This window comes from Bos indicus, chromosome 6 (assembly GCF_029378745.1).
Source record: "Bos indicus isolate NIAB-ARS_2022 breed Sahiwal x Tharparkar chromosome 6, NIAB-ARS_B.indTharparkar_mat_pri_1.0, whole genome shotgun sequence".
In the NCBI taxonomy this organism is placed as follows: domain Eukaryota; kingdom Metazoa; phylum Chordata; class Mammalia; order Artiodactyla; family Bovidae; genus Bos; species Bos indicus.
The window spans coordinates 73,167,617-73,194,834 of record NC_091765.1 but is presented as its reverse complement, the minus strand read 5'-3'; the positions used below and the strand labels follow the sequence as shown (position 1 = coordinate 73,194,834).

The following is a 27,218-nucleotide window of genomic DNA, read 5'->3' as shown; positions in this document are numbered from 1 at the left end:
GAAATACATTTTCGCCTCTTTCTTTCTTGGCTTGAGTGTCTAGATAGAGATGAAGGCAAGAGATAGGGAAAAGGAGTTTGACAATGAAATACAGAATAAGGACTTTCAGAGAGAAGTTGTCTCGTGTTTGATGGACTAGATTGTAAGAATTTTAAAAATTAGATTTCATGATTTCTTAATGTCAAGGGAAATAATTCACTTACTGGACTTTACAGATTCTCAAACAGTAATTTAAACTAGCTAGTTATTTGTGGGGAGAAAAAAAAATACCTCTTTAAAGATGTCGTATATATTATGAACCTTATAACCATTTTGTTTTTCTCTCTTATTCCTTCTTTTCTTTCTTTCTTCTTCTTCTTCTTCTTCTTTTTTTTTTAATAATTTGTCCCCAGGATGCACTTTTCAGCAGGAATGCCTTTGAGGTTATGTTTGGTCGTTTATTTTATTCCAGACAAGTCCAAACTTGCCGTAAATGAAAGGGGAAAATAAAGAGAGTCTGGACTTGCAAAATAAAAGGAGGGGGCTTTTAATTCTCAAGTCTGAAATAACATTTTCCATAGAAAGCAGTTTCAGGGGAAAGTTAGAAATCCAACTTTGGCAGCCCCATTCCTGGTCCCAGCCAAGGCAGAGAAAGGGAGAGAGGAGGCCGTTCTCCTGAAATGACAGAAGCAGTTGGTCCTTTAACACAGCTCAGACTTTCTCCAAGCTCCCAACCAGTTATTTTGTTAGAGTTTTTCCCAGAAGTCCAAATGGCAAATAGGTCATATGTCACTGATTGAAAGCTTTAAATAGTGTAACCAACTTGCTGTTAACTATTTATATTATCATCACCTTAAACTTAGAAAAACCACAATGCAAAGTAATCCACATGCTCTTCCAACAGAAGCAGTCATTTGTTCCTTTGGATCTAACTTATCAGTCATACCATGAAAAGAGAAATGTGCATAGTTGAAGAATTCATTCCAAATATTGACATTTTTCTTACACATTCCAAGGGGAATTTTTCCCCACAGTCTCCAAATCAGTGGAATTTGCCTTATCAGAGCAGAAGGTTAGCTTGGAGATTATTTGAGTATTATGGTCACTTCTAGCCTGTAGCTAGTTTTATGCATCTTCCCTCGTTGCTATTTACATCTCTAAACACTCACACAGTGCAATTATAAAACATTGAGACTGTTAGTCATGTAGAAGTAGTCATGTAACCTCATTATCATGTAAACCGAGATCCTCAGCATCTCTCCAATGTCATGAGGTTACAGACCTAGTTTTCCTTTATGTTTGGGAAAATGTTAAGAGAAATAGCTTCTGAAACTGGAAACTTTGTCATAAATTAGTTTTTTTCCCCCAATCTAAATTTAGAGTTAAGGAGTCTAGTGCCTGAGACCATTTTATAGAAAAAAGCCAGGGAGAGCAGAAAAGAATGTGAGGTCCACCGGAGTACGTTTCCACAGCAGAGATAAATGGGACTAAAGCCAGATCTAATTTATTTCTCCTGATTCCTGAATGTGTTTTGACACATCACAGAAGCAAACCCATCAGAGTGCCTTTAACCTCTGTGCCATTTAGTACTGGGACTTTGCAAAGAATAGAAATGCATTTTCTAGGTTCTTCCAGTCTAGAAAGGGTTCTTCTTCTACCCTCAGAAGAAACTCAAGTTATGCATCCTCAAGTATTGAGATGGAGAGGGCATCACTGTTTGTCTCACTTAACCTGCATTTACTGAGACCATGTGGCAGGTGTCGGCACTCTTGCTAGATGCTGTACAGTTGAAGATGAACAAAAGAAGTCTGGTCTTGCTGATTAACAAAGTATCCATATGAGTTACAAACCTGTCACCCAGAGCACTTTCCCTGGAGCCCAGGAGAACCCCAATCTAAAAGGTAGTGACCTAGTAATCTCACCTAAGACTGTCATCATGAATTTAGTGCCATTAGATCTTATTGAGGTCCCTGAAGTCATGAGTAACTAGAAGAGATTTGAAAATTCAGTTTAATTAAAAGTTAATAGAGGGACTTCCCTAGTGGTCCAGTGGCTAAGACTCTGTGCTCCCAATGCAGAGGGCCTGGGTTCGATCCCTGGTCAGGGAACTAGATCCCAGTTCAGTTCAATTCAGTAGTGTCCTACTCTGCGACCCCATGAACTGCAGCACACCAGGCCTCCCTGTCCATCACCAACTCCCGGAGTTCACCCAAACCCATGTCCATTGAGTTGGTGATGTCATCCAACCATCTCATCCTCTGTCATCCCCTTCTCTTCCTGCCCTCAATCTTTCCCAGCATCAGGGTCTTTTCAAATGAGTCAGCTCTTCACATCAGGTGGCCAAAGTATTGGAGTTTCAGCTTCAACATCAGTCCTATGAATGAACACCCAGGACTGATCTTCATTAGGATGGACTGGTTGCTGCAAATAAAAGTCCACATGCCACAACCAAGACTTGGCACAGCCGAACAAATAAAAATAAATTTTTAAAAAAGTTGATAGAGATGCCAAGATATGTAATAAAATCTCACAGGGAAGAACACCATGCCTCTTTATTCTGGGTCTTGGTTACTCCTTTTGTGTATAATCCTTTATATCTGAGTTACTTTGCAATCCCTTGGTCCTTGTGTCTCATTCCCTCTTCTCCCTCAGAATTAATTTTTTACTTGTAGAATCAGAATTCATTCTTAAAAGACTCTTTCTTGCTAGTACCTTTGTTGTTTGCTATTATTCTGTTGTTAAGTCACGTTTCCGACTCTGTGACCCCATGGACTTCAGCACACTAGACTCCACTGTTCTCCACCATCTCCTGGAGTTTGCTCAAATTCATGTCCCTTGAGTCAGTGATGCCATCCAACCAGCTCATTCTCTACTGCCTCCTTTTCCTTTTGCCTTCAATCTTTTCCAGCATCAGGTCTTTTTCCCATGAGTCAGCTCTTCAAATCAGATGACCAAAGTACTAGAACTTCAGCTTCAGCATCAGTCCTTCCAATGAATATTCAGGGTTGATTTCCTTTAGGATTGACTGATTTGGTCTCTTTTCTAAGAGACTCTCAGGAGTCTTCAGCACTACAATTTGGAAGCATCAATTCTTTGGCACTCAGCCTTCTTTATGGTCCAACTCTCACATCTGTACATGACTACTGGAAAAATCATAGTTTTGACTATACAGACCTTTGTTGACAAAGTGATATCTCTGCTTTTATATACACTCTCTACGTTTGTCATAGCTTTCCTTCCAAGGAGTAAGTGTCTTTTAGTTTCATGACTGGCAGTCACCATCTGCAGTGATTTTGGAGCCCTAGAAAATAAAACCTGTCACTGCTTCCACTTTTTCCCCATCTATTTGCCATGAAGTGATAGGATCGAATGCCATGATGTTATGCCATGAATTTTATGAATGTTGAGTTTCAAGCCACCTTTTTACTCTCATCTTTCAACCTCATCAAGAGGCTATTTGGTTCCTCTTCACTTTATGCCATCAGGGTAGTATCATCTACATAACTGAGGTTGTTGATATTTCTCCCGGCAATCTTGATTGCAGTTTGTGATTCATCCAGCCCAGCCCTTCACATGATGGATTTTGCATATAGGCTTCCCTGGTGGCTCAGACGGTAAAGAATCTGCCTGCAATGCAGGAGAACCAGGTTTGATTCCTGGGTTGGGAAGATCCCCTGGAGAAGGGAATGGCAACCCACTCCAGTATTCTTGGCTGAAAATTCCATAGACAGAGAAACCTGGTGGGCTACAGATCACAGGATCGCAAAGAGTCGGACATAACTGAGCGACTCCAAATAAATAAGTAATACTTTGCATATAAGTTAAATAAGCAGGGTGACAATATACAGCCTTGTCATACTCCTTTCCCAATTTTGAAGTTGTTCCATTGTTCCATGTCCAGTTCTAATTCTGTTACTTTTTGACCTGCATAGAGGTTTCTCAGGGGCCAGGTAAGGTGGTCTGGTACACCCATCTCCAAGGATTTTCCAGTTTGTTGAGATCCACACAGTCAAAGACTTTAGCATAATCAATGAAGCAGAAGTAGATGTTCTTCCCTTGCTTTCTCCATGATCCAACAAGTGTTGGCAATTTGATCTCTGGTTCTTCTGCTTTTTCTAAACCCAGCTTGTACATCTGGAATTTCTCAGTTCACGTACTGCTGAAACCTAGCTTGAAGGATTTTGAGCACAACTTTGCTAGCAGGTGAAATAAGCAAATGGCTCAGACAGTAAAGAATCTGCATGCAATGTAGGAGACTACTGTCCGATCCCTTGGTCAAGAAGATCCCCTGGAGAAGGGAATGGCTTCCCACTCCAATATTCTTGCCTAGAGAATTCCATGGACAGAGGAGCCCTGGCAGACTACAGTCCATGTGGTCACAGAGTTAGACTATACTGAGTGACTAGCACTTTCACTTGAACATTCTTTGGCATTGCCCTTCTTTGGGATTGGAATGAAAACTGACCTTTATAGTCCTGTGGCCATTGCTGAGTTTTCTCAATTTGCTGACATATTGAGTGCAGCACTTTAACAGCATCATCTTGAAGGATTTTGAATAGCTCAGCTAGTACCTCTAGGACCAAGTTAAAACTACCTAGCACTTCACAATAACTCTCTTATTTTGATTTTGGCCTCTTCTCTCCAACCACCTTTATGGTCCAGCCACAGTAATTGTTTGCTCTTAGCTGTTGTTCACAGTCACACCTTCACTTATCTTTCCACTCTTGGAACTCTTAGCCTTCAAGGATCAACTGGTATCATTGTCTTTATGAAACCCCTTGTCTCTCCCCTCCCCTCCTTACCCCTCATAATTATGTTCTTGTCCTTCTTCAGCTCTGGTACACAGCTCTGTACACAGCTCTGTACACATGTGAAGCTGATGGCTTCCAGGCATCTTTTTTATTTTTTAATGTTCTGAGTCTGTCTATATACTCTGTGGGAGGTGGAGGATGTTACTTTACTTTTTACTGGGGTAACATTGGCTTATAACATTAGATACATTTCAAGTATACAACATTATATTGCTACTTCTATATACCCAGCAGGGTGCTCACCACCAAAACTTTTGTTTCCATCTGTCTCCATACAGTTGACCCCCTTTACTCATTTTGCTGTCTACCCCACCCCACCCACACTGGTCATCACTGCTCTGTTCTCTATAGCTACCTGTTTGTTTTTGTTTGGCTTGGTTTGTTCATTTATTTTGGGTCTTGGGTTGTTTTTTTTTTTTTAATTACACATAGAAGTGAAATCATACAGTATTTGTCTTTTTCCTTCTGACTTATTTCATTTAGCACTGTACCCTCAAGATCCATTCCATGTTGTCACCAATGATAAGATTTAATCTTTTTTATGGCTGAGTAATATTCCATTGTATATATATATGTGTGTGTGTGTGTGTGTGTACCACATCTTTATCCATTCATGTGTCTCTGGGCACTTAACACTGTTTCCCTATCTTGGCTATTGTACCTTTGTAAATAATTCTATGATAAACTTAAGGTGCGTATATCTTTTCAGACTTTGTTGTTCAGTTGCCAAGTTGTATCTGACTCTTTGCAGTTCCATGGACTGCAGTATTCCAGGCTCCTCTGTTCTCTGCTATCCCCCAGAATTTGCTCAAATTCATGTCCGTTGAGTTGGTGATGCTATCTAACCATCTGCTCTATCTTTTCAAATTAGTGTTTTTGTATTCTTGGGGTAAGTAGCCAGAAGTGGGATAACTGTATCATATGGTAGTTCTATTATTAATTTTTTGAGGAATATCCATATGGTTTTCCATAGTTTCTGCACCAATTTACATTCCCACCAACAGTGTACAAAGGTTCCCTTTTCTGCACATCCTCACCAACACTTGTTAGTTCTTGCCTTTTTGGTAACAGCCATTCTGACAGGCAAGAGGTGATACTTCATTGTGGTTATGATGTGCATTTCCCTAACAATTAGTGATGCTGAACATCTTTTCATGTGCCTATTGGCCCTCTGCATGTCTTCTTGGGGAAAATACCTATTCAGCTCCTCTGCTTTCTAGCTAGTATTTATTGCACATGTACTGTGTGTATGTGAGCACAAGGCATTCTAGCAGAATAGTTAAGATGCTGAGCTCCAGAACCAGACTCCCAGGTGTAAATCTTAACTCTGCCACTTACTTAGCTTTGAGCATGATCCTTGACCTCTTTGGGCCTTGGTTCCTCACCTGTAATATAAGAATTATAATCATACCTTTCTCATAGAACTGTTGTGAAGATTCAATAAGATGATCCATAGAAAGCACTCAATGAATATCCATTGTTTTCATTTTTCAACTTGAAAACAAGCTCTATGAGGGAAGGGGAATTTCACTCCCTGTTCTCTCCTCAAGGGCCTAAATCAGTCCCTGGCATTAGTAAATGCTTTGAATATATGTTGAATGAATGAATATATGAATTTTTAGGTGCTCTTTCTAGTCTCAGGGTAAGCAGCCTTGAATAAGATAGACAAGATCCCTCTCTCATGGCATCTATCATAAACTTTAAACACAAACAAGTAAACAGGTAGTTTCACATAGTATGTACTGTGAAGAATGTACACAAGGGAAATAGCATAGAAACTAGGGGTGGATGAGCAGCTTTAAGTGGGGGTGGGCCAAGCCATGCTGAGGGCCCTTGTGAGGATTTCAGCAATGGAGCAGAGCTCCTGGGAGAAGAAGGAGCTCTTCTAGTTAGTATAGCACCTTCCACTGCCTGAAAAGGGCTCTTTGAATGTCTGTCTTCCCCACTAGACTGGGAGCATCTTAAAAGAGGGACTCCATCTTGACAACTCCCCCTCCCCAACAACCACAAGTTGGTTCTCTATGTTACTGAGTCTATTTCTGTTTCATAGATAAGTTTGCACCATATTATAGATTTCACATATAAGTGATATCATACGTCTTTTCTCTTTCTCATTTAATACATATGATAATCTCTAGTTGCATCCATGTTGCTGCAGATGGCATTATTTCGTTCTTTTTTATGGCTGAGTAGTATTCAATTGTATACATGTACCACGTCTTCTTTTGAGGCTTCCTAGGTATCTCGGTCTCCAGTACTCTTGCCTGGAAAATCGCTGAGTCGGACACGACTGAGCGACTTCACTTTCACTTTTCACTTTCATGCATTGGAGAAGGAAATGGCAACCCACTCCAGTGTTCTTGCCTGGAGAATCCCAGGGACAGAGGAGCCTGGTGCGCTGCTGTCTATGGGGTCGCACAGAGTCAGACATGACTGAAGCGACTTAGCAGCAGCAGCAGCAGCAGGTAGCTCAGTGGTAAAGAATCCACCTGCCAACACAGGAGAAACTGGTTCGATCGCTGGATTGGGAAGATCCCCTGGAGGAGGAAATGGCAACCCACTCTAGTATTCTTGCCTGGGAAATCCCACGAACTGAGGAGCCCAGCGGGCTGCAGTCCATGGAGTAACAGTCAGACATGACTGAGTGACTGAGCATGGACCATATCTCCTTTATCCTTCCATATGTCAATGGACTCTCAGGTTTCTTCATGTTTTGGCTATTGTAAATAGTGCAGCAATGAATATTGAGGTGCATATATCTATTGAATTATGATTTTCTCTAGATGTTTGCCCAAGAGTGGGATTCCTAGATCATATGGTAGCTCTATTTTTCATTTTTTAAGAAATTTTCATACTGTTTTCCATGGTGTCTCTAACAGTTTATATTCCACTAACAGTGTAAGAGGGTTCCCTTTTCTCCACATACTCTCCATCATGTATTGTCTGTAGACTTTTTGATGATGACCATTCTGACTGGTGTGAGGTAGTACCTCACTGTCATTTTGATTTACGTTTCTCTAATAGCATTGTCGAGCATCATGTGCCTATTGGCCGTCTGTATGTATTCTTTGGAAAAATGTCTGTTTAGGTCTTCTGTTCATTTTTCGATTGAGTCCTTTTTTTGTTGTTGTTAAGTTGTATGAGCTGTGTGTATATTTTGGAAATTGAACTCTTGTTAGTTGCAACACTTGCAAATATTTTCTCCCATTCCATATGTTGCTTTAAGATTCTTTTAGAGGAAAGTAATCCAAAGAACAAGTTACTGTTTCTTCATGGTTTAGGAATTAGTTATTAAATGGAAGGTGCCTGACCTACTGTTCTGCAATTCTTCAGGAGACAAATTAACAGGCTTGGAATTAAATAGCCACGAGGCACTTTTCGATTACACACAAGTAAGAACTTGCAGTAAAAGCTGTTGAATCCTGTAATGTGCTCTGGTGGGAGTCAGGAGAATTCTGTTTCAAAGATTCTTTTTTATGAAACCGAGAGATAACCTAAGGGAGGAGGGGAAGTGTCTGGGAGATGATGTTATAAGGTTATGAAAGGTCTTTTAAGACGTTTTACATTCTAGACGTATGAGATGGAGTGACTGAGCTGAGAAGACATTTATTTAATGCCCTTAAATACGCTCTCCCATCTTTCTCTAGAGCTTGCCCTCTGGGTTTGTCATAGATTTGCCTTCTAGAAGAAACTGCCTTATAAGGCTCTCTTTTGTGTAGTTTAGTGACAGAACTCCCTTGAATAGAATCCAAGGCCAGCCAGCCTTCCCTCATTCTAAATTCCTCCCCCAGTGGATAAGATTATGGTGCTTCCTTTACTTTAAGCTGCTTCACAAATGATCTCACCTCGTCTGTGTTTTTAACTGTAAGACAGATAACATTTTGTTTTTAGCCAACTGTTTGGGGGGAAAAAAAAAAGAACCTTGAAATATTATCAAAAGAACTTTTACGCCAGGGAGCATATGAGTGTAACCTTTTTTTGTAATTTAGATCCAGGAGTAGCACTGTTAAAAAGCTTTGAGATGGAAGAAGACTTTGGAAGAAGATTTAGGAATATGTAAATGAATGAGCCTGGTTATGTTAGGAAATTTTAAAGTTTTCCCAGTGAGTCCTTTACTCTTTATGAGTGGCATAGGAGAATGGGAAGGACTATAGAAGCACCCAAGGGAAACTTTGCCAAGCCTGATCTGTGTGGCTCTTTCAGGCTGATTTAAGACCACCACCCCACCAGTATCCCATCGCCTCCATGAAACCTCTGAGACAAAGTGAGGAGGTCAGGAAAAAGAAAAAAGGTTGATATTGGGGGGGGGGGATGTTTATTTATGACTTAAAATTAATGTGTAAAATAGTTGAATTTCGTTTTGTCCCAAGTTAGATTAATGGCAAATGATCTGATGCCTTTGAAAACACTAACTTGGGCTCCCCTGGTGGGCTAGTGGTTGGGAATCCACCTGCCAATGCAGGGGACACAGTTTCAATCCCTGGTCCGGATGCCCAAATCCCACATGCCATGGACAACTTAGCCTGTGTGCCACAACTACTGAAGCCCGCACACCTAGAGCCTGTGCTCTGCAACAAGAGAAGTCACCGCAATGAGAAGTCCTTGCGTTGCAACAAAGAGTAGCCGCCACTCACTGCAACTCAAGAAAGCACGCAGACAGCAGCAAAGACCCAGGGCAGCCAAAAATAACTTATTAAATAAAGGAACTCAGAGGAAATGGACATGGATTCCCAAGGCTCGAGAAATTTCTTCTTATTCTAAATAGTACTTTTAAAATATTTAACTTGTTGAGTTTGACTTAACCATCCTGCAAAGGAAAGCAGGGTGAGGTTAATCAGAAATAGCTGAAGCCTAGCAAGAACCCTGCCCTCTCAGTGCCTCCACCAAGCCATGGGTTACAGAGAGAGGAGTCATGCATGAAATTGCCTGGGTCTAAAAGCAGGTCCAGGTTGCAAAGTCTGAAAGGTAAGAAAGGTTCAGACCAGGTAAAACAGACCTAGTAACCCAGGGTTGACAAAGCCCCATTCAGATGCTATGAAGTTACTTACAGAAGAGTGTTGGCAAGGCAAGGAGAGCTGACATGTTCAGAGTAGAGTTTACCACTATGAAAAAGCAACCCCCTCAAAAACCTCAGAATAACATTATATGTATATAAATTAAGATATAAATTATATATACTTAAATTAGTATATATAAATTAAGATATATTATTATATATAAATTGCATAAATGAAGGCACAGTGTATTCTCCCTACTTCACAGAATTATCACAAAGGTCAGATTATAGAATGGACATGAAATCATTCTGTAATACTGTGCAGCACCAAAAAATGTAAGGAATCATTATTGACTACTCTGTAAACTCCTTTGGGCCAAAACTCTACAGAGTGCCTTGTAGGGTGTGATAATGATAACTGGTGTTTGTGTAATGCTTTACTGAGGGTTTCCGTGGATGTTTCCTCGGAAACCACACAATAGCCTTGGAAGGTAAGGGGAGCTATTATCCCAGCTTCCAAATAAGGGAACTGAAGGTCAGCTGTCACACAGCCAGTAACTAGCAGTTCTAGGACATAAATCTAGGTATTCTTCTGCAGCTGAAACACTTCTGAAAAAGTGTTGCTGCTGCTGCTAAGTCGCTTCAGTCGTGTCCAACTCTGCGCGACCCCATAGACGGCAGCCCACCAGGCTCCCCCATCCCTGGGATTCTCCAGGCAAGAACATTGGAGTGGGTTGCCATTGCCTTCTCTGAAGGCAGGAGTTTGATTCACAAAAGTCAAACTCCTGGGTGTGAAAAAGTGTTAGGAAGACCTTAATGAATTTATCTTACTTCTCTTTTCCTTTTGATGAGTTAACAAAAGAGATATAAGATACATTCCTGTCTAAACTGCTCTGAAAGAGCTTTTTCAATAGCATAAAAGAAATTCTGTATGATAACAGAATTGATGTCATGGTTCAACTGGCTTTTTGTGGTAGTGTGGTGCAACTTGTAATAAATATGTTACATTCAGCGAAAGATGGTATGCCTTCTATGAATGGATGTTTAAGGGGACTTTGTACAGGTCCCTGAGTGCCCAGTCTAGAGTTGGCCCTTCGAGGGTCAGATTGCAAATCTAAGAGCAAGCCTCTTTAGTTGCAACCAGGAGGCTCTTTCTTAACCACTGGACTACCAGGGAGATTCCTCAACCAAGAGGCTCTTAAAGGTCCAGTATGCTAGAGGCAGCTGGCATGAAGATTCTCCCAAGCAGGACCTCTAGGAAGATACCATTTGTGTGTGGTGTTTGGTCATTGGCCAGGCCTTTCTGGTAACTCTGAGTAGGGTATAGGAGAAGATCCCCAAGAAGACTGCCCACACACTCAAGTGTGGACTTTCATCTGAGGTTTCAGCCCTGAGTGCTGACTGAGGCCTGCCCCTCCAGCACAGAACCATCAATATTCCTGGCTGGGATAATAATATTTACTCCACATCTGAGCAGTAGTTCATCATACATAGGTCCGTATACTCTCTTTAGGGAATTTGCATTTTTAGGGACTGGAGTGTATTTTTTGTCAGTCAAGTGACAACTTGCCAAAGAAGAAAAATCCATGTAGGAGTTTGAGGATTCAATTAAGTCTAATCCATTGTGACTTCCTGACAAAGAAAAAAAAAGAGAGCACTCTAATAGTCTTAACAGGCATAAACGCAGCTGACTCCAATCACTCTGTTCTTTCATGTTGTTTTTCTTGAGGAGGGGATGACTCCAGCTTTTGGGGAATCTTGTCTTTTTCCCTGAGTGAGAGAAGCTCAAAGACATCTCATTTACATCCGGGCAGATTAGCAGGCCGGCGGTCAAGTGGCTGAATTGAGAAAGCTTCAGATCTAACATCTGTTCAGCAATTTTTTGGCCTGACCCCAAGCATGGGAGAAAAATTTTTATCAAGAAGTAGATCTCCTGGCACCTTCAGAAGGTTTTGAAAGAGACCACACAGAAATGAGGCTTTAGGAATCTGTCGGAACAGACCAAGCCTGAAGGATGCAAAGCCTGCTTCTTCTCCGTGGGAGCTTTCAGAACTTCCTGTTCAGGGAACAGAAATCCAAGAGTGAATTTCAATAGCAGCTGTAGCAATTACACTGCAGCCCTGGCTTCCAAAGAACCCCCCTCAGGAAGCCGTGGAGCCTGTGATCCTGAATGAAGGGCTTGGGTGGCAGCGCAGCCCTGAGTGAGAGGAGTCGGAGCGAGGGACCCTTGCAGTGAGGCCGCTTATTAGAGATGCTCAGCCCAGCTGGAGAGGCCAGGCCAGGGCAGAGATCAGGATGGTGCCTGAGTTTTGACAGGTCAGGACTGTGGAGCCGAAGGCCCCTCTCTGCTCAGGTGTGTCTCAGATCAGAGCTGCAGAGCAGAAGGCAGAAGGTGATCCAGCTTGGCTCTTGCTGTACCACTAAGCCTGTGGTTCATGAGAAGATAACTATCAGGGCCGGGGCAGGCCTGTTCAGGACCCAGCCGTGATGTGAGCAAGTTAGCAGCCCCCTCCTGCAGTCCTGCCCCATCTGAGGCTTCTTTCCTTTCACCTGCTCTGCCTGGCCTGTCGTTACAGACTGCTCTTTTTTCCTGTTTGATGGAGTGCAAAGAAAGGGGGTTTTCTTTCTCCACCTCTCAACCCTTTCTTAGCTACAGAGCCTGGCCAGCAACTTTATAAATGGTGAGCTCTGCTCCGTCTTCTCCCTCAACTCCATCCCCAGACTCATGAGCCATCTCCTGGCTTCTCGCAGAAGACGGTGAATAAGCAAACACTTGACATCCACCCCTAGAGGCAGCCAGCTCAGCCCATGTCATGCGAGAGATGGCTGTCCCCTCTTGTCTTAACACTCCTTTGGGAGGAAGCTTTCTCAATGTTTTAGGAGCCTAATCCATTCCATGCATCAGCCCCAAACTCTGTGACCCATCTCAGGTCCAGTCCAGGGTATAGGAGAGACAAGCACACCCCCTGGTGACCATGGGTTTAACAGATCCCCAAGGAAGGCAATGGCAGCCCACTCCAGTACTCTTGCCTGGAAAATCCCACGGACGGAGGAGCCTGGTGGGCTACAGTCCACGGGGTCGCTAAGAGTCGGACACGACTGAGCGACTTCACTTTCACTTTTCACTTTCATGCATTGGAGAAGGAAATGGCAACCCACTCCAGTGTTCTTGCCTGGAGAATTCCAGGGACGGAGGAGCCTGGTGGGCTGCCATCTATGGGGTCGCACAGAGTCGGACACGACTGAAGCGACTTAGCAGCAGCAGCAGCAGCAAGGTTGACCCCAGATCTGACCCTTGTCTTCAACTCTTGTGACTGTGCTGGTCGCACAGAAGCCAAAACGTGACTGGTTATTTGTAAGGAAATATAGCAGAGTGGTCAAGAGTGTGAACTTGGGACTCAGACCACCTGAGGCAAAGTCCTCTCTGCCACTTAACTGTGTGACTCTAACCTCCTCAATTCAGAGTTTTCTTACTTTCAAAACAAACATAATAATAACGTCTGCCACTTGGGGTTCTTGGGAGCTTAAGTGAGATTCATGGAAAGCCCTGGTACCTGGCATGTAGTAAAATCTCATTAAATACAGTTTCATTTTAATTTTTACTGGTATTAGCATCATAAACCCTGGTATGAGTTAGTTTATAAGTGCCTTGACTGTAGCATGTGATGTCTCATTTTAACCAATCCAGACTATCTTCAAGTGAGATCTGAAACCAGTGTTTAGATCTCTGCAAACAAAAAGGCAGGATAATGTTCTTATAAACAAATCCCTGGAAACGTCCATCGGGCTTTTGTCCTTGTTCTTCAAGGATTCCAGGGCAGGGAGTCCAAATGCAGACAATCACATGGGAACCCCCCGGATGCTGGCCCGAGGATTCACTTTGTTTTCACAGCATGGAATATTTCCATGTTCCAGCTCAGGTCACACACAGTATTTTCTAATAACATCTTTTATGCATAGAGGACTTTTTGGATTCAGGAGACACTCAAATTCAGTAATTACTGGTCTGTTTTTTCCCTGCACATATAGGAAATGTTGCGCGGTTTTGTTGGTTGGTTCATTGTTTAGAAATGGAGGTACTGTCTCCAAAGAGGAGGGTGAACCAGAATCACAGAGATTGGCAGAGGAAAAGTACGATCAGTATCCATTATGTACATATTGGGTGTTATCCTTGACGTTTAGAGACTCATTGATAGAAATAATAAAATCTTTTGCTTGTGATTCTTGTATCTCTGCTTTGGCTTTCACATGTAGCCTTGGCAGGAGCTCATTTTAAAAAAATGAACTGTTTAACTATCAATGGGCACATTTAGCCTCAGGAAGGTACCCACTTAGGTTGGTTCTTTGTATCCATCTGAAAAGTGATAACATTCACCTCCCAGTATAGAGGGGAGAGCACAAGAAATGAGGGTGTGGAGAAAAGATTTAAGAAGCTGCATAACTTTTCGGATTCCCCAAGCATTAGTCATTTTGAATAACAAGCTGACAGAACACTGGGACTAATGCCTCTCCATGCAGTAGGTACACCGTCACCTTCTACAGTGGTAGTTCTGGACCTTGGCTGGACACCAGATCACCTAGGGAATTTTATAAAATGCTGATGCCTGAGTTCCAGTGCCAAGATTCTGGTTTCACTGGTTTTCTTGTTATCTGGGCAGCGAGCCTTTTAAAAGCTTCCCAGATGATTTTAAGGTCCAGGCTAGGTTCAGAACCAAGGTCCTAAAAAGACTTACTGTGTCTTTGAGGGAGCATCATTTCCTTGGGATAATTATAATAACAAGAGGCCAATTATGCTCAATTTATCCAGCTTCTAGTGTTTTACAGCAGAGATGACTTTTCAGGCTATCTGATACATGGTAGGAAGCGAAAGCCCTAGAAAAAATGGTCACTGGATACAGCACAAGCAGGCTGATGCTTTGGCAGCTTTTTATCTCCTTGACTATTTCAGTGCCATAATCTGAATCTACAGAATGAAAATATTTCTACATCCATCAGTATTGTTGGTAGTAATGAAAGTTTGAGTACCACGGTGCTTTAGGTATTCACCTAAATCTGTACAATGCAGTCTTTCAGTCATGTCACTAGAACCTAAGTTCCATGAGCTCAGTGCTTTTTGTAATCTGTTTTGTTGAATTCTCAGTGGTATTAGACTGCAAAGTCACAGTGGGAGACCAGGATCAAGAAGGTGGAATGTTGTCTTGTTTGACCTCAGCTGGGGCCTCACAGTTTTTGCCACTCTGTGCAGGTCCAAGGATGATCTTATTTGCGGGGAGGGGGAGTTATAAATAGATTTTACCAAGTAGGTGGATTTGCACATACAGCACTCACAAATAATGATGACCAACACTGTTGGGAAGGGTCAGATCAGTGATAAGCATTAGGGAACTGCCAGGGTTTTTGAAATCAGAGCACACGTAGGGGTTATGCCTCCTTTGCTTAATTCTGGTGCCTAGAGGTGCTTGTTTAACAGGCGCTTAGAAGATTCTTCTTGGACTCTTGACCCAGGTTAACAAACACATGTGCTGTCCCTGCGCCCCCGCGGCCAGTCTCTAGTTTTGCCCTGCACCCCCCTGCAAGCAGGACTCCCATTCCACAGGCACCGATGCGAAGTGCAGATTTTACTAAATCTTCACAGGGTGCACGAAGGCCCTCCCAATTCTCCCTCCAGCCTTCCCACCAGCTGACCTCCCTCATACCCTTCCTCCCCTCTCACAGAGCCAAGCTCAGGGTATCATCCCTCACCTCGCCTGCAGCCAGGCCTCTCCCCGCTCTCCAGGTTTATGCTTAGCAGTTAAACTCTACCCTGGCCTAACTGAGCTCACCCATCACTTAGCTCAGGAAACAAAGGTTGCCTGACCTTCACTGTCATCAGAAGTGGAAAATTATAGTGATTTCCCTGTCAGTCATGTCAAGTGCCTGCTTTTTGTAAATGCTGTGCAAAGAGCCATCACAAGGAAATTTGCAGTGAGGAAAAAGATAATGCCCTTTCTGTAAGGAGCTCACAAACCTGTGGTCCAGTTGGTGGTTTGTGAAGTGTGGCAAGGCAGAAGTGGAGTTAGGCTAAAACAAAAAAGCTCCTTGTAAATCTGGTCAGTAAGAATGCATGGGAGCAAAGGATACACACACATATATGTACTCATCTCAACTCTTTATCATTGGAAGTATATATTTTCTGTGCAATTCATACTGGAGGGAAAAGATGAGCAAAGCTACATTCATGTTTGTGGCCTAAGAATATATCCTAACTACAGACCTAAGGGCTTGTAAATAATATACTAGGCCTAAAGATATAGTATAAACTTAGTTATTACTTTGCCTAAAGTGACATTCTGGAGAGATGAGTGAATTTTGTTTTCATCGGCTCAGAATGGAAGAATAGAATATTGATCCAAAAGAATCTTTAAGATGGTGTTTAAATACTTCGGTAATGCTAAGAAAAAATATGCAGTAAATTCACCTTGGCCTGGCAATGTGTAAAAGCTAAGTTTTAAACAGGTGCAATGACCTATTGAGACCAGGAGGATATATTTTGCAGTTGTTTAGCTTTTTGGACAAACCACAGTGGGTTATAAATTCTAGACTTACATAGCCTTGTTAATTAAATTAATTTAAGCTGTGTGTTCCGGAAATGTTAATTCCCAGAATTAAATTTAATTTTCAATAAAGATCTTTTTTGTTATTTAAGAAAAACATTAAATAAAATTGTAGAATTCGTTGAAATCATTAATGTTTTTATTCTACCAAGTTCATATTTTATTTTATTCTAGTGTTTTTCTAGGCATATGTTATATAACCATTTTGACAGTATTTTTTACATCTTGTTTTTATTTATAATTATTTTCCATATGTTTAAAATGTTTTATAAATATATATGATGTTGCATAAGCATTTGAATGAGCCATAATATATTCCAGTTTTCCTCTATCAAAAATAAACTCACATCTTTGGATTTATAGATCTTATTTCTTCTGCATTGTTTCTTTAGAATAGATCCCAAATTAGACTTACTTATTCAAAGGTGTGAAGATTCTTTTAAAATGTTGATATATGTTGATATTGATGGATTTGTTTAAAAATTAGTCTCTCCAAAATAATTTAAACACATTTTCTGAAAACAAAAAGCCAAAAGCAAAACATTTTAATATGCCATTGAAATTACTTTTTAATTATCTTCAGATTTGGATTATACTTGTGACTGTCCCTCTCTGATGGCCTAGAGACCATTGAGAGTTGTTCCTTAAGCCCAGTTCCTATTTATGAGATTTGTAATGACTGGCCAAAAACCCAAGGGCCCTAGTTTGCATCCAAGACTTCCAGGCATTGAGAGTAGATCAGATCAGTTAGAACTCTTCTTCCATCACTGAACCGGGGTTTATAAAAAGTCCGTGCAGCCCTGCCAGGGTAGCTTAAAAATGTTGCAGTGGCAGCCATCTATGTGAGATGTAAACAGTAAAAAACTGTGAAATTTGGAAGGTTTGTCTTTAGTATTTTTTCACAGAAGAAAAAAAATAGCCTTCACAACTCCGACTACATACAGTCAAATACACATATAGTTGATTCTTAGCATCTCTTTAAATACAAGTTCTGTGCATAATACTGAGACCATGGTTTGACCCCTGTTTTGTTTCAGGGTGAGATACACTGTTACTCTCCACCTCTCCGGGAGAGCCTATGGCCTGCTCCACTTCATAAAACTGGAAAAGGACCTACTTACAACATTTTACTACAGTGTCCTTGGAGCTCTCCTTGGGTTCTTAGAGATTGGCAAAGCCTCCTTTCTTTTTTCCTTAAATCCTTTAATCTCCAGTACATTCAGCAACAATAGTCCTCTGTTAGGCAATTATTCCAGCTAAGAGAGTAACTAAACATGTGTAGAAAATATAGTTATAAAATGGAGAGGCTGTGTGTAATTGTTCTGGTGGAATTTCTCCCATATTTGGGAGAGAGGAATACTAACAAGACCTTAACATAGTGCAGTACAGTTTATAAGAATTTTCACATACGTGCACACATATAACACCTTTTTAATCCCCACCAGAACCCTGTGGTGTGTTGTCCTCACATTATATATTAGGCAACCATGATTCAGTTTGAGTGCCCAAGCAGAGCCTAATTAAGTGGGAAGGGTTTCAGGTGAGCTGTTGTGTCGATGGACACACACGTGTACCCACATTTAAAGCCACAGGAAGCTAAAATTGAGTTTCAGAGACAGCTAAACATAAGAAATACTTCATTCCAGTTCTTAATCTGTGAATTTCAGTTTCCATTCTTAAACTTGTGTCTCCTTTAAACTGCCTGTATTGCTAATATGCTACGGTTCCACAATTTTCAGTTACTCTGATTATTACTAAAGTATGGAAATGCATATACTTGTGCTTGTTCTGTTAAACCATATATGTGTTTTTGAAGAACACTCTCCAGAGATCCTAAAGCTGTTGCTTTAGTAAATAACTGAAATTCAAGGTTTGGCAGTAGCATCTGTCTAATATAGCATGATATAATTGTTCCCCAAGTGCTTGTGATTAACTTGGTTAATTACAGGTGATCCAGTTCCCAAAGCAAGCACACTGCCTGGATCCGTAAGCTTTGCTCAGTGAAGTAACCAACCAATGTGCCATTCAGTGTTCTGAAGAAAATCCAAAATAAGTTAGAAAAGGTAACCAGGTAAATCTCTGCTTTCACATGTTTTCTAAAAAAATAAAACCAATATCACTGAAGAGCATAAGAACAAATTAAATTTCTAATGAGTTGAATAAAATTGAGTCTCAGAGAGTTTTCATATTTTTTTCTTGTGTTGCATGCATTCATGTGCATCTGCTTCATATCTCTGTGGAATGTGACCCACTGAGAGATCCCTAAAACCAACGGAGTGCATCGTAAGAACTAGAAGATCTTGACCTCTGACACTGCCCAAAAAAAGTGGGAAATGGTAGATGCTTCATGGAAGCGTGACATTTATCTCAGACTGAAGAAATTCTTAAGCAGAGGTGAACACTTGTCAGCGATTTTCAGAATCAGTCATGTAATTGAGTGTGCATTATATTTCAGTTTGTAAATATTTTTAGGTTATGTGTAACCTGATGTGAAAGTGCCATTCTATGCCAATTCCTACAATGTTTAAGGAGATGCTTGGAGTTGGGGAAGAGGGGAAGAAGAAGGATAACACAAAAGGGCAACAGTTGGTCCATCAGTAAGGAATGTGTTCAGCTGGGAGTAACAGAGAACCTGGCTACAGCGGCTCCCTTAGAAGGGGTGGAGTTGCCTGCGGAACAGAGAGTCCAGATGTAGACAGCTCTTGGTGTGGGTTTAACAACTCAACAATAACAGCGTGGAGGACCCAGGTTCAGTCTTTGTGCTCTGCCATCCTTTGTGTGTGGTTTTGACTTCATGCTTGATGGTCACAAGGAGGCTACAGTACCTCCGATCACTGAGTCCTCATCCAAGGCAGTGCCTGTCATCTCATTTTACCAAATGAGCAAAGGGTTCCCAGACCCTCTCCTCTCAGCAAACGTCTATTTCATTGGCTGAAAATGGGTCACTTGACTACCTCTAGCAGCAAGAAAGACTGAGGAGGGTGGCGATTAGGGCCTACCTGAAGTGTCTGCCATAGCTGGGCAGCAGTTTTTAGTCTTAGACTTCAGAAACAGTTGCTGGAGTCACACTTAAGGGATGACTTCAGTGTTTGAGAGTCCATAGACCCCATCAGATTTCACTGAACAGTAATCAATCACCAGTCACTATTGAGAATCAGGTGATAAAACATATCATGACTGGGAAAAAAAAAAAAGAGCTTTCTAGAAAAATGTCATTCCCAAAATTCAGTGGGAAGAGGGAAGAAGTCGTATATGAAAGGTGCCAAAGAGCTTCATAGAGACCATTTTGAAAGAGAGCATTTTGAAAGAAACGATATTTTACTCCTTAAGTCTCTAACAGAAATGATGGCTAACACATTTGTGAGTTAGTGCTTTATTTGCTTTAATATGTGGAACTAACATAACGTTAGTAGGTCAATTAAACTTTAATTAAAAATAATAATAAATTTAAAAAGAGGATATGACTATATGGTATTAAGAATAAAAAAGACAGGGTAAAACTTATGATAAATTTTTATTAAATTATTTTAAAAATTTTAAATAAGAAACTAACCTGAGAAGAAAACAGTGCTGATTATACATTGACTAAATGTGTGATTATATTACTTAACCTCCCAGGCCTGTCCATTTCCTCACTGTGAAGTGACACCATCAAGGCCTGTATTCAAGAGTTGGAGTCAAGGGAAAGAAGTGAGGTAATGGATTTGAAGGCTTTTTGTAAAGCCCTATATGAATGCAAGATTGTATTCCCTTTGATCTCACCAATTACTATAACAACAACTCTCAAATATGCCCAATTAACTACCTTGTGTACATCTGTGTCAAATGTCTACTTTTTAATAGGCCACCCCGTGTATACCTTCCCTTCAAATCACTACCAGCAAATAGGGCCTGGGAGCTGCTTATTTTATAATGTCAGCCTGAACCAAAGGTAATTAGTAAGGAAATCTGCCACAACAAACTCATACACAGCAAAATATAAGGTACTTCAAAATCGGCATCCATGTGAGCTAGTCTCTCCTTTCCCCGCCCTCCGTTAGTTGGGTAATCAAGAGTTGGCAGCGCTCTCCCCCCTAGGAGCTTGTGTTGCATATTGGCCTGGAAAGGCATCAGTCCAGATAAAGATGGCAACTTTTATGTTAACCATCAATCACTTTAATGAGTACAAGAAAGCATCCTATCACCCTGCCAAAAGGAACAGGAATTAAGAATTACTCCTTCATCAGTTAAGTATAGGAGTGTTTTCTTTCTATCAGGTGCTACCCTGGCACTGTGGGTATGGAACACAGGCTCCAGTCTCCAAGAGTTAGGATTTAATAGCAGGGCGGTGGCAGCAACAGAGTTTGTTGATCTCTCTGAATTCAATCCCCTCAGAAAAACAGCCAGGAGAAGGATGGTTGCCAGGAGCTGGGGGAAAGGAGGAATAGGGAGCTGTTGAGTGGCTATAGATACAGTTTCAGTTTTGCAAGATGAAAAGAGTTCTGAGAATCTATTGTGCAACAATATGAATGTGCCTAACCCTATGAACTATATGCTCAAACATTGCTAAGATGGTAAATTTTATGATGTGTATTTTACCAGGGCTTCCCTGGTGGCTCAGACGGTAAAGCGTCTGCAATGCGGGAGATCCAGATTTGATCCCTGGGTCAGGAAGATCCCCTGGAGAAGGAAATGGCAACCCACGCCAGTACTCTTGCCTGGAAAATTCCATGGACAGAGGAGCCTTGTAAGCTACAGTCCATGGGATCCCAAAGAGTCGGACATGACTGAGCGACTTCACTTTACTGTTTTTCAAAAGTAAAAATAAAGCCACTAGATAACCAAAATCAAAACCCCCTGGACAACACTTAACCACACAAAAGGTAGCAAGCTAGCCCTGTAAAGTAAGTGGGTTAAAGCAAGCCAGCTCTGCTGGAAGACCTGCATGATGTCAGCAGCTTTGTAGATGGAAGCAGAGGAAAATAATGAGGTGATGACAGACCTGATAACAAGAAAATTTCAGAACAGCCAACAAGCACTCGCTCCTGGAAAGTGTGATGCACCCAGTCCATTAGTCGGTGAGTGCAAGGGAACCGTGGAAGGCCCTGTGGAGCTGAGCGGTCTGAGCCCCATGAATTCTCACAACTGACCGGCTAGGGCTCCCTTCCAGGACAAGGTCCTTCACCCAGGAGAAATTTCTGGAAGTAGAATCAAAAGTGAGCAGGAAAGTAGAACAGTAGAGAGGAAGGAAAGACAGAGCCAGTTGGGGAGTGATTTAGGTCCTTGTGATTGCAAGACAACTCAACAACAACTGGAGAAAAGGAAGAGGTTTAAATATGGTTTCTTGACCAATATATCAAAATGATCTTTGAATTATGGCAGGATATAGAAGGAATAAGGTATGATTTCTATCTTTAAGGTTCCTGGACTATAATAAAGTATAGTCAACCACATTCAATCCTGTGATATAATTTTATTGTCTAAGTAGAATTATTCTCAAGAAGCACCTGGGTTGCTTGTGAAGTTATTCTCCTGGGGCTCAACTCAGCACCAATTACATAAAAATTTTAAAAATTTTCCAGTGGAGAGGTAAAAAAGAGCTGAAGAGAGAAATATAACAGGAAATCACAAAAAGCAAATTATCTTTATTTTTTGGTTAATTATTTATGAATTCATTTGGTTATTTCTATGTGCTATTAAAGATAGAATTAACCAAATTAATTAACAATTAATTGCTTGCATGCTCAGTCACTCAGTTGTGTCCAATTCTTTGCAACCCCATGGACTCTAGCCAACCAGGCTCCTCTGTCCATGGAATTCTCCAGGCAAGAATACTGGAGTGGGTTGCTATGCCCTTCTACCGGGGATCTTTCCAACCAAAGGATTGAACCCAGGTCTCCTGCACTGGCAGGCAGATTCCTACCACTGAACAGCCTGGGAAGCCCTCCTTTAGGTTACTTGCTTTCAGTGCTGCTACCTCAAAAACATGCATCTCCTTGCTTTTGACATTGTTGCCTGTGGTTGAATACTTTTAAAAACAACATCTACTAATTGAGAAGGGTTCATTTCAAATAATCTCATTTCCATAATTTTGTAATCTCTGGGGTGCTTTGCCTGATGAAGGTCTTATTTATCATCCTTACATTCTCCCGGGTCTCAGGGTCTCTATCTGTGTAGCATGTATAAGCTTGATGAAGCCTTTCTAGAAACTCTGATGGATCCTCAGTTGGTTTCTGTTTTATCTTCTGAATTTTGTCTAGGCTCTTTTGTCTAGATAACCTGTTGGGTTTTCTCTCAGACCTCCACACCATAAGGTGGTAAGTCCTCTGACTCCCTTTTCTCCTGATGCCATAGTGTAAATGCTTCTATATATAGTATCTCATCTCTTTTTGCTATTCTTTTGCCAAACATTTCTAACTGCGAGATCACATAATAGTTGAGTGAGCCATTCAAGGGCCACTGCTCTTAAGCAAAGATATTTTAATAGCACATAAAGTGATAGGGTGTATTCCTGTATTAATGTAGAATTTGTATGTGGTAGGAAGTAGGGTAAAGCATTTGACCCTGAACTCCAAATAGGAAAAAAAAAATTTTTGAACAAAAAATTCCAGCTGGATTAAAGGATTAATTGCAAAAAATTAAAAGTAATAAAACTATTCTGATAACCCAGAAATCATAAAGGAGAGGATTGACAGATCTGGCTACATAAAAGTTTTAAGCTTATGTATTCTTCAGTCATTTTTATTGAGAACCGACTATGTGCTGGGCACTATTTAAGATGCTGAAGGTATAGCGGTGTACTAAAAAACCAGCTCAGTGCTCTCAATGAGCTTACAGGCTACGTGATAACCAGTACCACAAATAAATGGGGCTTCTCTGCTGGCTCAGCAGTAACAAATTTGTCTTCAATGCCTGAGATGTGGGTTTGATCCCTGGGTCAGAAAGATCGCTTGAAGAAGGAAATGGCAACACACCCCAGTATTCTTGCCTGGGAAATTGCACAGACAGAGGAGGCTGGCAGGCTGCTGTCCTTGGAGTCACAAGAGTCGAACACAACTTAGCACTAAACCACCACGACCACCACCACAAATAAATGGTGGTGAAAAAAACAAAAACAAAGCTGAAAGACGTTTGTAGCATGGAGGAATTATTTGCAAAATAGATGACAAAGAGTAAATATCTGTAATAAACAAGAGTTCACATACAATGATTTTTTTTTAAAAACCCAAAGATGAATAAGCAAAAGTTATAGTGAATTAAAATGAACAACTGCCAGTGGCCAATAAACCTGTGAAGAGTTGCCCTGATAAGCTGCTGTACTTCACAAGTGGTCCTGAAAATGCAGTTAGAACTACAGTGACGTACAGCATTTCCCCCTTCAACTGGACCTAATGTTTAAAAATTCCTACCTCCCACTGCTGGGAAATATGTGAGGAAATGAGCACTCTGGATTAGTATCACCAAAGACAAGAATCCCTAACAACTTTTTTGAATGTAATCTAAGAAAGTCTATGAAAACTAAGCATTCTCACACCCTTTGACCCAGAAAGCACTTTTCTTGGTGCCTATCCTACAGAAACAAAAGGACTAATACATAAGGACATATGTGTAAGAATATTTATTGTATCATAGTTTGTATACAGAAAAAAAAATGGAAACATCCTGAATGCTCTTAAAGAACTACACCCATGTTATGGATCATTTTGTAGTTATTGAAAAGAATGAAGTTGTTTTATGTATATTGACCTAATAAATCATCATATGATACACTGATTGTTCACTGACAACAGACAATGTGTCAGCTAAATATGAAAATTTTAATTAAAAAAATAAACTGAAAAAATATGTGGATGTATGAACTGTTAACATAGGTTACTGTGTTAGTCGCTCAGTCATGTCCGACTCTTTGTAACACCATGGACTGTAGCCCAGGAGGCTCCTCTGTCCATGGGATTTCCCAGGCAAGAATACTGGAGTGGATTGCCATTTCCTCCCTCCAACAGGTTACTGTGGTGTTAGGATTATCATGAGATTAAAGTAGACAATTTACTGTCTCTTTATGTACTGTGTATTGTTTTAATTGTTACAATGAGCATGGACTTCTTTTTTTATCATCTTGAAAAACAATTTATTCCATGATGTTTTGGAGAATGGAATTTTAATTAGTGGTGGAGGTTGCAGGAAGGCTGATTTTAGTTCACTTAAGGGAAAACTTTCTAATAACAACGGTGATGTAGCAATGGATTTGAAAGCCTTGGGGGAGGGTCTCTGGAAGTTTTCCTGCAGAGAACCATAAACTGGTAGAGAGCAGACTTTTGTATCCAGTTTGAGGGTTGGATTAAATGACTCAAGATTACTTCCAACCCCAACAGTTTGGTTTTTTTTTTTTTAATTTTTTTGGTCCGTGCTGCACAACATATGGGATATTAGTTCCTCATCAAGGGATTGAACCCATACCCCCAGGAGTGGAAGCTCAGAGTCCCCACCACTGGACTACCAGAGAAGTTCCCCCAACCTCAAAAGTTTTATATAGCTTAGTATTATATAGTGAGATTTATAATCATTTTTGTTAAAGGTCTTTTTATTGAGATATAATTGACATACAATATTATATTAGTTTCAGGTGTACAACATAATGCTTCAGTTTTTGTATATATTGTGAAATGGCTACCACAAAAAGTCTAGTTAACATCCACCATCACACATAGTCATACTTTTTTCTTGTGATGAGAACTTTTAAGATCTACTCTTTTAGCAACTTTCAAATATAGTATTATCAATGTAGTCACCATGCTGTACATTATTACATCCTTGTGACTTATTTATTTTGTAACTAGAAATTTTTGTACCTTTTGTGCCCTTCACCACACCCCTACCTCTAATAACCACACTCTGTTCTCTGTATCTATGAGTTCCGTTTTTGTTTGTCTTAAATTCTACATACAAGTGAGATCATAATGGTATTTGTCTTTCTCTGTTTGACTTATTTCACCTAGCATAATGCCTTCAAGATCCATCCCTGTTGTTGCAAGGCAAAACTTCCTTTTTACAGCTGAGTATTATTCCTTTGTGGGCTTCTCAGGTGGCACAGTGGTAAACAGTCCACCTGCCAATGCAGGAGACACAAGAAACAAGGGTTCGATCCCTGGGTCGGGAAGATCCCCTGGGTCAGGAATAGGAAATGGCAACCCACTCCAGTATTCTTGCCTGGAGAATTCCATGGACAGAGGACCCTGGCAGCTACACTTCATGGGTTCACAAAGAGTTGGACATGTCTGAGCATGCACATGTACAGGATTATTCCATTGTGTGTGTACACCACATCTTCTTTATCCATTCATCCATCAGTGGACTTTAGGTTACTTCCATGTCGTGGCTAGTGTAAATAATGCTGCAGTGAACATAGGAGTGCATATATTTTCAAGTTAGTGTTTTTGCTTCCTTCAGACAAATACCCAGATGTGGAATTGCTGAATCATATGGTAGTTCTATTTTTAATTTTTTGAGGAACTTTCATACGTTTTTCCATAGTGGCTGCGCCAATTTACATTGCCACCAGCAGTGCACAAGGGTTCCCTTTTCTCCCATGTCCTCACCAACACTTGTTATTTCTTGTGTTTTGATAGTAGCCATTCTAACAGGTGTGAGGTGTTATCTCATTGTGGTTTTGGTTTGCATTTCCCTGATGATTAGTGATACTGAGCACCTTTTCGTGTATCTGTTGGCCATCTGTATGTCTTCTTTGGGAAAAAATGTCTATTCAGATCATCTGCCTATTTTTCAATCAGATTTTGTGGGGTTTTTTTTTTGCTATTGAATATGAATTCTTTATATATTTTGGCTATTAACCCCTTATGAGATAATATGGTTTGCAAATATTTTCTCTCATTTGGTAGGTTACCTTTTCATTTTGTTGATCATTTCCTTTGCTGTGCAAAAGCTTTTTAATTTGAGGTGGTCTCACTTGTTTTTGTTGTCAGATTTGAAAAATCACTGCCAAAATCAATGTCAAGGAGTTTACTCACTATGTTTTTTCTCCAAGCTTTATGGTACCAGGTCTTACTTTCAAGTCTTTTATTCATTTTGAGATAATTTGTGTGTGTTTGGTATAATATGGTGGTCCAGATTCATTCTTTTGATGTGGCTCTCCAGTTTTCCCAACGTAGCTATTAAAGAGACTATTCTTTTCCATTGTAAATTCTTGGCTCTTTTGTCATAAGTTAATTAACCATAAGTGTTTGGGCTATTTCTGGGCTCTCTATTCTGTTCCATTGATCTGTGTGTCTGTTTTTATGCCAATACCATACTCTTTTGATTACTATAGCTTTGTAATATAGTTTGAAGTCAGGACACATGATGCCTCCAGCTTCCTTCTTCTTTCTCAAGATTTCTTTGGATATTCAGGGTCTTTTGTGCTTCTATACAAGTTTTAGGAAATTTTTCTATTTCTATGAAAAATACCATTTTGATGAGATTACATTGACTCTTAAGATTGCTTTGGATAGTATAGACATTTTAACAATATTAATGCTTCCAACCCATGAGCAATAGATGCCTTTCTTTTATTTGTATTTTCTTCAGTTCCTTTCATTAGTGTCTAATAGTTTTCAGTGTGTGGATCTTTCCCCTCAGCTAAATATATTCCTAAGAATTTTATTCTTTTCAACGTTGTTGTAAATGTGACTGCTTTTCTTAATTTCTCTTTCTGATAGTTTATTGTTGGCATATAGAAATGCAACTGATTTTTTTATATTTACTTTGCACTCTATAATTTCACTGAATATTTTTATTAGTTCAAACAGTTTTTTGGTAGAGTTTTTAGGTTTTCTCTATGTAACATTATGTCATCTGCAAAAATGG

At 40.5% G+C, this 27,218-nt stretch overlaps 1 protein-coding gene across 1 annotated transcript in view; it reads left to right on the top strand.

Moving 5' to 3' along the window:
* Nucleotides 1–27,218, top strand: part of IGFBP7 (insulin like growth factor binding protein 7) — a 77,690-nt gene that overhangs the window by 936 nt on the left and 49,536 nt on the right. The window lies entirely within an intron of this gene.